Source organism: Galendromus occidentalis, unplaced genomic scaffold (genome assembly GCF_000255335.2).
Source record: "Galendromus occidentalis unplaced genomic scaffold, Mocc_1.1 scf7180000077434, whole genome shotgun sequence".
NCBI classification, from domain to species: Eukaryota; Metazoa; Arthropoda; class Arachnida; order Mesostigmata; family Phytoseiidae; genus Galendromus; species Galendromus occidentalis.
In genome coordinates, this window is record NW_003805422.1 from 47689 (window position 1) to 56079 (window position 8391).

Genomic DNA, 8391 nt, shown 5'->3' on the forward strand with positions numbered 1-8391 from the left:
ATTTGAGACATCCAAGGCAGCCCTGGACAAATATTTGATGTGTCGCGGGGAAAAAGCGAGGAGACAAACAACAAACATCGACGCCGCTCTGAACCGAACTTCCCGCAGGAGAGATCAGCTCCGTAAAGAATTCATAGACCTTTCGGGAGTCGTCGGCGATCTTTAGTCCCGTGGACGGAGTGCTGTCGAGAGAGAGAGAGAGATGGGGTCTGCTACTGACTTCACATCAAAAATCGCTGAGGGAACCGTCGACGTCATCGCTCTACGCGGTCGGTGCCGACTTTCTCATTCCAGATCGTCACGTTCGACGGGTAACGAACGGATAACTGTCCTTCGCAGAGTGACTTGCGATGGGGCTTCCAGAGCGAGGAATTTCAATAAACAGAGCCAGCGATCACCGTTCGCAGCTATTCCAAGCTGAAGAGCGGGATGGATCACTCGGGACCTTGACGTACCGAGGATGGAATCTAACGATAAGAAGCGTCTTGCGAAAGACTCACCGGGAGGTGCGCACCTGTGTCCGTGAAGCCGAAGCAAGACGAGCCCGTAGCAGACAGCGGCGGGAAATTGTAATGCGATGATTTCGAAACGAGAAATCGTGAAAGCCTCCATAAGTGGGGTGAGGATCAATAATTCCGAGGTGTCAATCATGGCCTCCTCCTTTCCCTTCCGGACCGTCCTCTAGCCAGACATTGTTCTCCGCCTCAAGATTCGCAGCACACTTGAATCGAACAAAAGTGGAAAGCTTTTCGGAACGGATGGTAACTCTCGATGAGAGTCTTCTCCCGAGTCGGCCGTGGGAAAAAACGCTGAATAAGAACTCTGAGTCTGTGAGGAAAAGAGCGGTCGCGGGAGAAATTTTCGAATCTCACCACATAGAAATCAGCTCATCAACTCTCGCGCAAAGGCTGCTGAGCTCAATTAGCTCCAGCGCGATTCGGTGCTCCACGAAAATTCATAATGACTCGTTTTTGAGCGGTCGCGCCTTCCGTACGGAGCGTCTTCTCAGGTCCCGCATGCTCCCTTTATCGCGTCGAGTCTCATCATTCTTGACTCATGGAGCTCCGTTCGAGCCGCCACCGGAAATTCACCTGATTTTTATAGGTGGGCTCGAGCATCGAGGAATGCTCCTAGCTACGGTCCCCCGCTCATTCTCCGGGATGGGGAAAGGACGATCATTTGATGCGGACCAGAACGTACGATGGCATAGCCGAAGGAGCTCGGCTGAATACGAAGACGACACAAGTGGCTAACGCGTCCGCGAGGAAATCAGCGGTATGCTCAGCGGGAGCTGTTCAGCTTCTATCAATTCGATGGACATTCTCCGTGTTTTTAAAATGATTCTCGACGGCATTCCGAACAGAAGCCAGGCTCTGACGCGCGTCAGCCGAGCTCATCCGCAGACTGGAGTTGTCGGCCCTTGCCTTCGAGTGTAGACTTCTCGATAGGATGTATAAGTGCTTGGCGGCCCATCGACACGCCTCGAACGAAAATGCATCGGGAAGTTTCCTTGCGCAGGCCAACGATGCTGATGGATTCGAGAGACGGGATAGGAGTGGGACCGTAAATGCTGGGTCTCGACATGCCACGCAACAGCGATGTTTGGGGAACCACAAAGCGCGTAGGCTTGGAGCCGCGAGGAGTTTCTGGGGCGGAAAACGACAGACCAAATCCCTTGATTACTAGCTCGACCTAGAATCCGGTATCGCTCTAATCCACGAAAATCTTCCGCGCGCTTGCCTCCGTTGGGAGATAAGCTAGGCTCTGAGAGCATAGCTTGAACTTTCGTCAACTTTTACTACTCGTTCCCAACCCTTGTCTCTCGCCGCGGCGACAGGGGGACCGCAACAGTCTCCCGAGAATGTCTCGGCGTTTCCCGCGATCACAGGAGTCCGCAAGCTCCAAGCGAAAATCTCAATGGGGGAACCAGGTCATTCTCCTGTAGTCAGATTTCTTGTTATATCTTTTCCGAAGTATTTCAGTGCGTGTCGATTGAGCAGCCTGACATCTTTCCCGGTTGGTCACCGTAGATGAGAAGAGCAATGTCGTTCTCCGAGCTTACGCCTGTTTTGAGATACGCTGACAGGAAGGTTCGGAACGATGCAAACGTTGGTTACACGACCAGGGCACACTACCCCCTACTCAGGAGAGCTTGGGTTCATGCTACGGAGTAGAATGCATTGGACTCCTGCATGCAAACATTAGACCGCAGGGAAGCCAACGTTCTTGAGACATGCTTGTGACACACGAATAATGCATGTCTCTGAAGGTCTATCTATTTATCCGTTCATAAGTTACGCAGTCTTCCGCGAGGACGCCCCCGAGGTGCGTTGCATGTATTTATAAGTACGCACACGCAACCGTGGCCTGACTGGTTAGTTTCTCTCTCACTACCCAGCTCGCTTGTTTGCGCGCTCCCCTGGAGTCATTCAAGAAGTCTTCAGACACGGCGCTCGGTGCCGTATAACGAATCTCTCTCTTGGGGCAAGTTCCTTAATCAGCAGACTCACAACACAGACGCCGAGTTCCTCCCCCTCCCTCATAATCTTATCGCCAGACATCCACCGGAGGCATTCGCTTTGAAATGAAGCTTCTTCCCTCGCCAAATCTTCGCGGATCACATAACAAGGAATCACAGCGAATCATCGGCCTGACGTTCGGGACGTTTTTTGAAAACGGTGAGTAAGCATGAAAGCCGGATCGATCCCGAAAGATACTAAAATCTCCCGTGAGGACTCGGGCCGCAAGCCCTACTCGGCCCGCGTACTTTTAAATGAGCCCCCCCTTCATTTGCTCAAATGATGGAAACTGAAAATTGAAAAATTGAATCGACAGTAAAATACCGGTTTCCGGAAATGCTTTGCGAAAGGAACCCGCGGCTGGCTCTCTCAAAGAATTAGCTGCTCGGATACGAGCCTGACGCGCTGCTGCAAATACATACTCCACATAAGGTTCCGCCGGAAATGGAGCGGGCGCCATACCCACACCTGTGCGCCGGACTCGAGTTACAGCCTGAACTCCCGAAAACACCGTGTAGCCGAAACCTCCCCGGAACGGAGCAAGGTGATTAGGGGGCGTAGCAGAGGCCGGTAAGTACTAGCTCATCGCACAATACTTGGATGGAATCCGTTGGACGTATTGAGCGATAGGAAAGAAGATCGGAGTCCATATTACACGAGATGAGTCGTTACTTCAACCGGGTCAAGGTTTGGCTAGCATTATTTTCAAAATTGCCGTCACCCAGGAGTCGCGTGAGGAGCCCTCTTAGAACGGGCGCTGTCCTGTTCGCTGCTGCTTGCCGCGCCCAGCTCGTAGCTCTATACAGATTATTGGCCATTGCATTAGGGGCGACTAGACGCGAGCGGAAAGACCGTCCATTCAACGGCCCGTTCGCCACCCGCCTGCATGTTCACCACTCGTAGATCATTTCTATAGGATGTCGTACGACACGTTGCGCAGTGAGAATGCTTCTAATTCGGTTGCGTACGTGCAGGAAGAGGAGTGGAGCGCCGAGACCGGGGAATCGCTGTGATATGACACCTATCCTTCTCACCTGAGCTCTTATCGTTCGTATGAAGATTGATCGCCAGTCGCTCAGAGAATCGAATCTGTTTCCCACCACGAAAGAGGGGGGCAGCGCCTGTACTGATTCTTTCCATTCCCAGAGCTGGTGTCTCTATTCGGCGTGCTTGTTGTCGCAGCGCGTTGCAGAGCGTGGTTCCCGTCGATGTTACAGCTGTTACGACCGCTGCGTGAACTACAGGAGAAGCTTTCGGTAATTGTATGCAAACTTGTGTGATTTCCCCTGGCGAGGTGACCACAACAAAGTTTCCGAGCACGGAGCAATCATCGAAGCCTCGCTCGCTTGTTCGTTCGATCGTTCCTTCGTTCACGGCGCCTGGGAGTCTCTGTCTGATATTCGCGTAGAACTCCAATAGGAATTCGATTTCACGTTCCGACTACCGTACGACGTCGTCCAACTTCCACCGTAGTCAGAATTCCAGGCAGTTTTTGCCCCTTGAGACGACGCCTCTCTGTTCTGTGAATCTATTGGATCGAATGCGGGTGCATGAAAAACTAAGAATTTCTTCCCGCTGTCGAGGCTCCAGAGGTCAGGTCGGTAGTCCCCCGAAGCCCTGTCGTTGGTTTGTGAAATCATTTCGCTTGATGATCCTCGTCTACCAGCCCGAACAGTACGAAAGATTTCGTAGACCTCGGGGTGGAGAATTCTCCGGCTGTCGACGTAATCCGCGACATGAATTGTAGCGGAGCGTCATCGAAAAGAAGGAGACTTAGCGTCAACGGAGGACGCGTTGAGTCAGAGCCCGGGGCAAGAGACGAAAATTGTTCGAAATCGCTTCGGTTCCTCCGTAATCGCATTTGCCGGCGGGTGGGTTGACGGGCGGGAGGACTGGTCGACGAAGCCAGGTGGGCTGTTCAGAGGATGAGGAGCTAAGCAGGCAGCTGAGTAAGTGGGTTGTCGGCATGCCTTGCTTTTACTTCATACGGCGAGTTTTTCTCTAGAGAACCAGTTGTCTCGGAAACTCTTTTTTCCCTTCCTCGCTCCCGGCTCTTCTACGGCCATCCTCCGGCGGCGGCGCTAATCCCTCCTGTTGGCTGATTCGTCGTCGTCCAAAACTTGCACGTCTCCAGGCGCCCACCGGTTATGGCGTCGGCGGCACCTCTCCCGACTGCCCATTCCAGCGGGCGGGCAGGCGAACAACCACCGGTTGACCTCTCGGCTGATCCCATAATGGCGAGCCTGACGACGCGTCGCTCGTTCTGCAGCTAAGTGCCCGCTAGCGTGGCTGAGCATCAGCAACGAGCTTAGAAATCCGAAAAATAGTCGCCAACTTACTTGAGCCGTGTGGGGTCGCTCAGAGGACATCCGACCGAGCAGTCGGACCGTCTGCCCCGCCACCGGCCTGCCTGCTGGTCGACCGGCCGGTCGGTCGGGCCGTCCGTCTGTCGGTCGGTCGATCGACCAGTTGAGAGACGGCTGTCAAAGCCAGCTCAGAGTCGGCTCATTGGCACGCGGGCAGCCCTTGGTGGCCCTAGGCGAGGACGCATTGTCTTGTTTTTGGAGTATGAACAATGATTCGGTCGTCTTCCTGCTGCTGCTGACGCTGCTCTGTCCCAGCTCGCGTTCCTCTTCGTTTTTAAATCTGGTACCAGCGCTCCTCTCTCGAGCGACCCGGCGACTCGCACTTCGCGTGCTGCCATACCTCGACTGGGTACGGTCCGATTCAATTACCGAGGTCTTATCCTCGACCCGAAAGGACGGAACATACAAGTTCGTATGAGCATACGCGACCACTTCATTGTGCGGAAGTTATTCGCGATTTCCGCCCTGTCATTGTTCGTCCGGATCCCGCTGATGTTTACTTATTGTGCGATCGGATATCCCTCTTTGTTTTTATCCAAATGTTTGCTCCCAATCTGTCTTCATATCTGGGCTCAAATAATAATGAAGGAATCAGAGGGTCTGGGTGATTGCTGACCTTCGATATATCAAGGTCAGCTCCTGAGCATCGGAACAAACCTTATACCCCATGAGAGCACGGGTACAGCGCGTGGAAACCTGTCGTGTCCGGCCGGCGTGTTCTGACATGCTTCGAAGATTCAGGAAATGACCTCTCGAATTGAGTAGATGTGGCTCAAGCGCATAGCGCTAAGGTGACGCAATACCCAGGAGCTGTTTTAAAAGTCAAGGTGGGTATGTGTCGATCCTCTAAATCGGGAGCCTCTTTCTCAACACCTACGACGGCCGATGAAGGAGCAGGACACCCCAATGAGCTTGTCCCTATTTTGGAATGATCGGATGACGTATGTATCTCGCGGTCGATCCGTTTGCGGGGATCGCTTTCCATGAAACCGGTGAAACCTCGAGCTATTTCAGCTCAGCAAACTGTCTCGTTAGCTAGATCAGAATCGGAACAGGGCGAAAGTCGAGAGCATTGTCAAAAATTACGGCTGTCTTTGGCAAGGGCTCCCCTTAGCCAATCCCTTGGGAGAGATGCCGAGCGGGGAGAAGTCCGCTCCCTTTTGCCAGAGTGACCAGAATGCTTCGAAGTATGTATTATAGCGGAATATCTTTCAGAGCACCCCTATTCAATACAATTCTTCAGTTCAGCGAGCATTTTTCAGTTCCCGCGGATTGCACGCGATGCAAATTCATGCGTCTAACGGAGCCGAGCCACGACATTCTGATTTGGAAATTCTTGGTATCGAAAGAGATCTGCAGCTCGCGTAAGCCTCCTTGGACCGAGCTTCTACTGGAGCTCGAGTCGGGACGATTGCTACCGTGCTGATTTACAACACTTGGAAGCGACGTCCGGAACCAAGCTCCATTCATCTAATTCATGTCGAAACCGTCCGAAGACCGCAATCTCCTCATTCGAAGATCGCGGATCGGTGTACTTTCCGCGAGAATTGAAGCAGGATTCCCTCTCAGAAAAAGCGAGCGAGGATTCTCGCTGATATACCCCATCTCGTTCCAACTCTTCGTGCACAGACATGTATGCCGAGTATTTAAGAGGTGCAGTCATCTCTTTCAGTGATGCGTGAGCGCCGCCTTATTCTCGGGAAAAAATATTGAAGGAGCACTGTTGTAAGTTGCCTTTGCGTCCACCCGATTGCTCGCACGCGGGTACTCCAGCTCTGGGTTCTCAGCCAAAGAAGTTGTCGTAGGTGTTCAGCAGTCTCGAAGAAGGGTTGTTCGCTCGCTGTCTTCCCCGCTCTCTCTCTCGGACCTCTCTCAACTATACCGTTCGAGATTTGAAGCTACGCGAATAATGCATTTGTAGAATACTTCCTGGAGGATGTATTGGGACGGGGGAATAAGCGAACAGATGGAATAAGGGAAGGGTATTGCCGAGTCTAACGATGTCACGGAGGCAAAAGATGAATAAATAAATCACTAGAGCATTGCTCGGAAGTTTCTGCGAGATCCTTACGGGACGTTCCACACGGGCATCCGGCTGATCGCAACACATCGCTACCACCAAGCTGCTCTCCTTTTCAATTCCTTCTCCGTTCCCGCCTCGGCCAATATATTCGAGGTACGCCCATCCGCCGGAATGGGCTAACCCTCGCTCTGCGCTCAGATACACGAGAAGATATTCCCCCGTCGAAAAATCCGTAAATGTTTCGCGATCCTTGTAGACATCGTGTTCAGACTTGACTGCCACGGATAGGCCGATGCGCTGAGAATGGCTGGAACATAGGGAACCAGTCGAGATATTCGCGAATGAGCCATACCTTCTCCTTATGGGGGATCCCTTGTTCCAGCGTGGCGAGCTCCGATTTGTTCCTTTCTCAAACGAAATTCATGGATCCGAGACCACGGCTCGGTGCTGCCAGCTTGCAGTGAACTCAGCAAGTACGAGACATCTTAGCTGATTGGTAGTAGTAGGCGCGGTTTACGGCTGCAGTTTACGGTCGCAAGGACTGCGTAGGCCGACCGACTGAGCTGGTCGACCGCACAAGTGACCGACGAACTTTCGTTGGGTCTATTCCGAAGCCAGATTGCGCGCATACATTTATTTGTTGTCGGATAAGCAATCGTCGGCGAGAGCTCGGCAGGCGAAACAAGACGGCGGCAGTGCGTGCCCTTTGCACATACATGTATATGCTTGCGGCAGTCTACGGTCCATTCGGTGGTCTTCCATTTTTTTCGTTTTAGCTCATGTCATCTGCCCCGGTGTCAAATTGATGAGTGTTCACAAGCGAGGTCGGTCGGCGAATGAAGTCGCGGACTGAGCCGCGCGGTGGGTCCTCGGATGGATCCGGGCAGCGTCGGAGTCAACAAGCAACCGATAGCATATTAAACTCATTCTTATCCGCATCGATATCAGGCGTCGGTGATTATTTCTGTGAGGGTCATAAATCAGCTTCATAACACTCCGTATCGCTCCCTCTCGCTCCGGATGAGTTTGCTTTCGAGTAATGGGCTTCTAATGTCGGGACTTACCTACTCTCTATAAGCCGCTTATTCTGGTCTTCGACGAATAGCGTCGAGCGTGCAAAATCGCTGCCGGGAAGTTTCCGGAGAAGTTCCGTTACGCACTCGGTTCCCGAGATGTCGAAAAGTTTCGGGGAACCTCTTCCTTCGCACACTCGGCGACAGAACGACGTCGTTCGTTCGGCTCCGAACCGTTCCATCGTCGCTATCCCCAGATGTCGTCTCTAATCATGCTCATCGAGAATAGTGATCCTCAATTCCGACTTTTCTGTGGCTGAATGATACTAAGCCAGATATTTCGTCGGGACCATACGAGCCACCCACCCATATGTGAGGTCCCGAAAGTCATAGTACAGGGGTTCCTTCTGCTGGAATTTCAATATAGAGACAATTTCTCTCTTGACTCGAGCCTTGCGCTTTGGACTTCG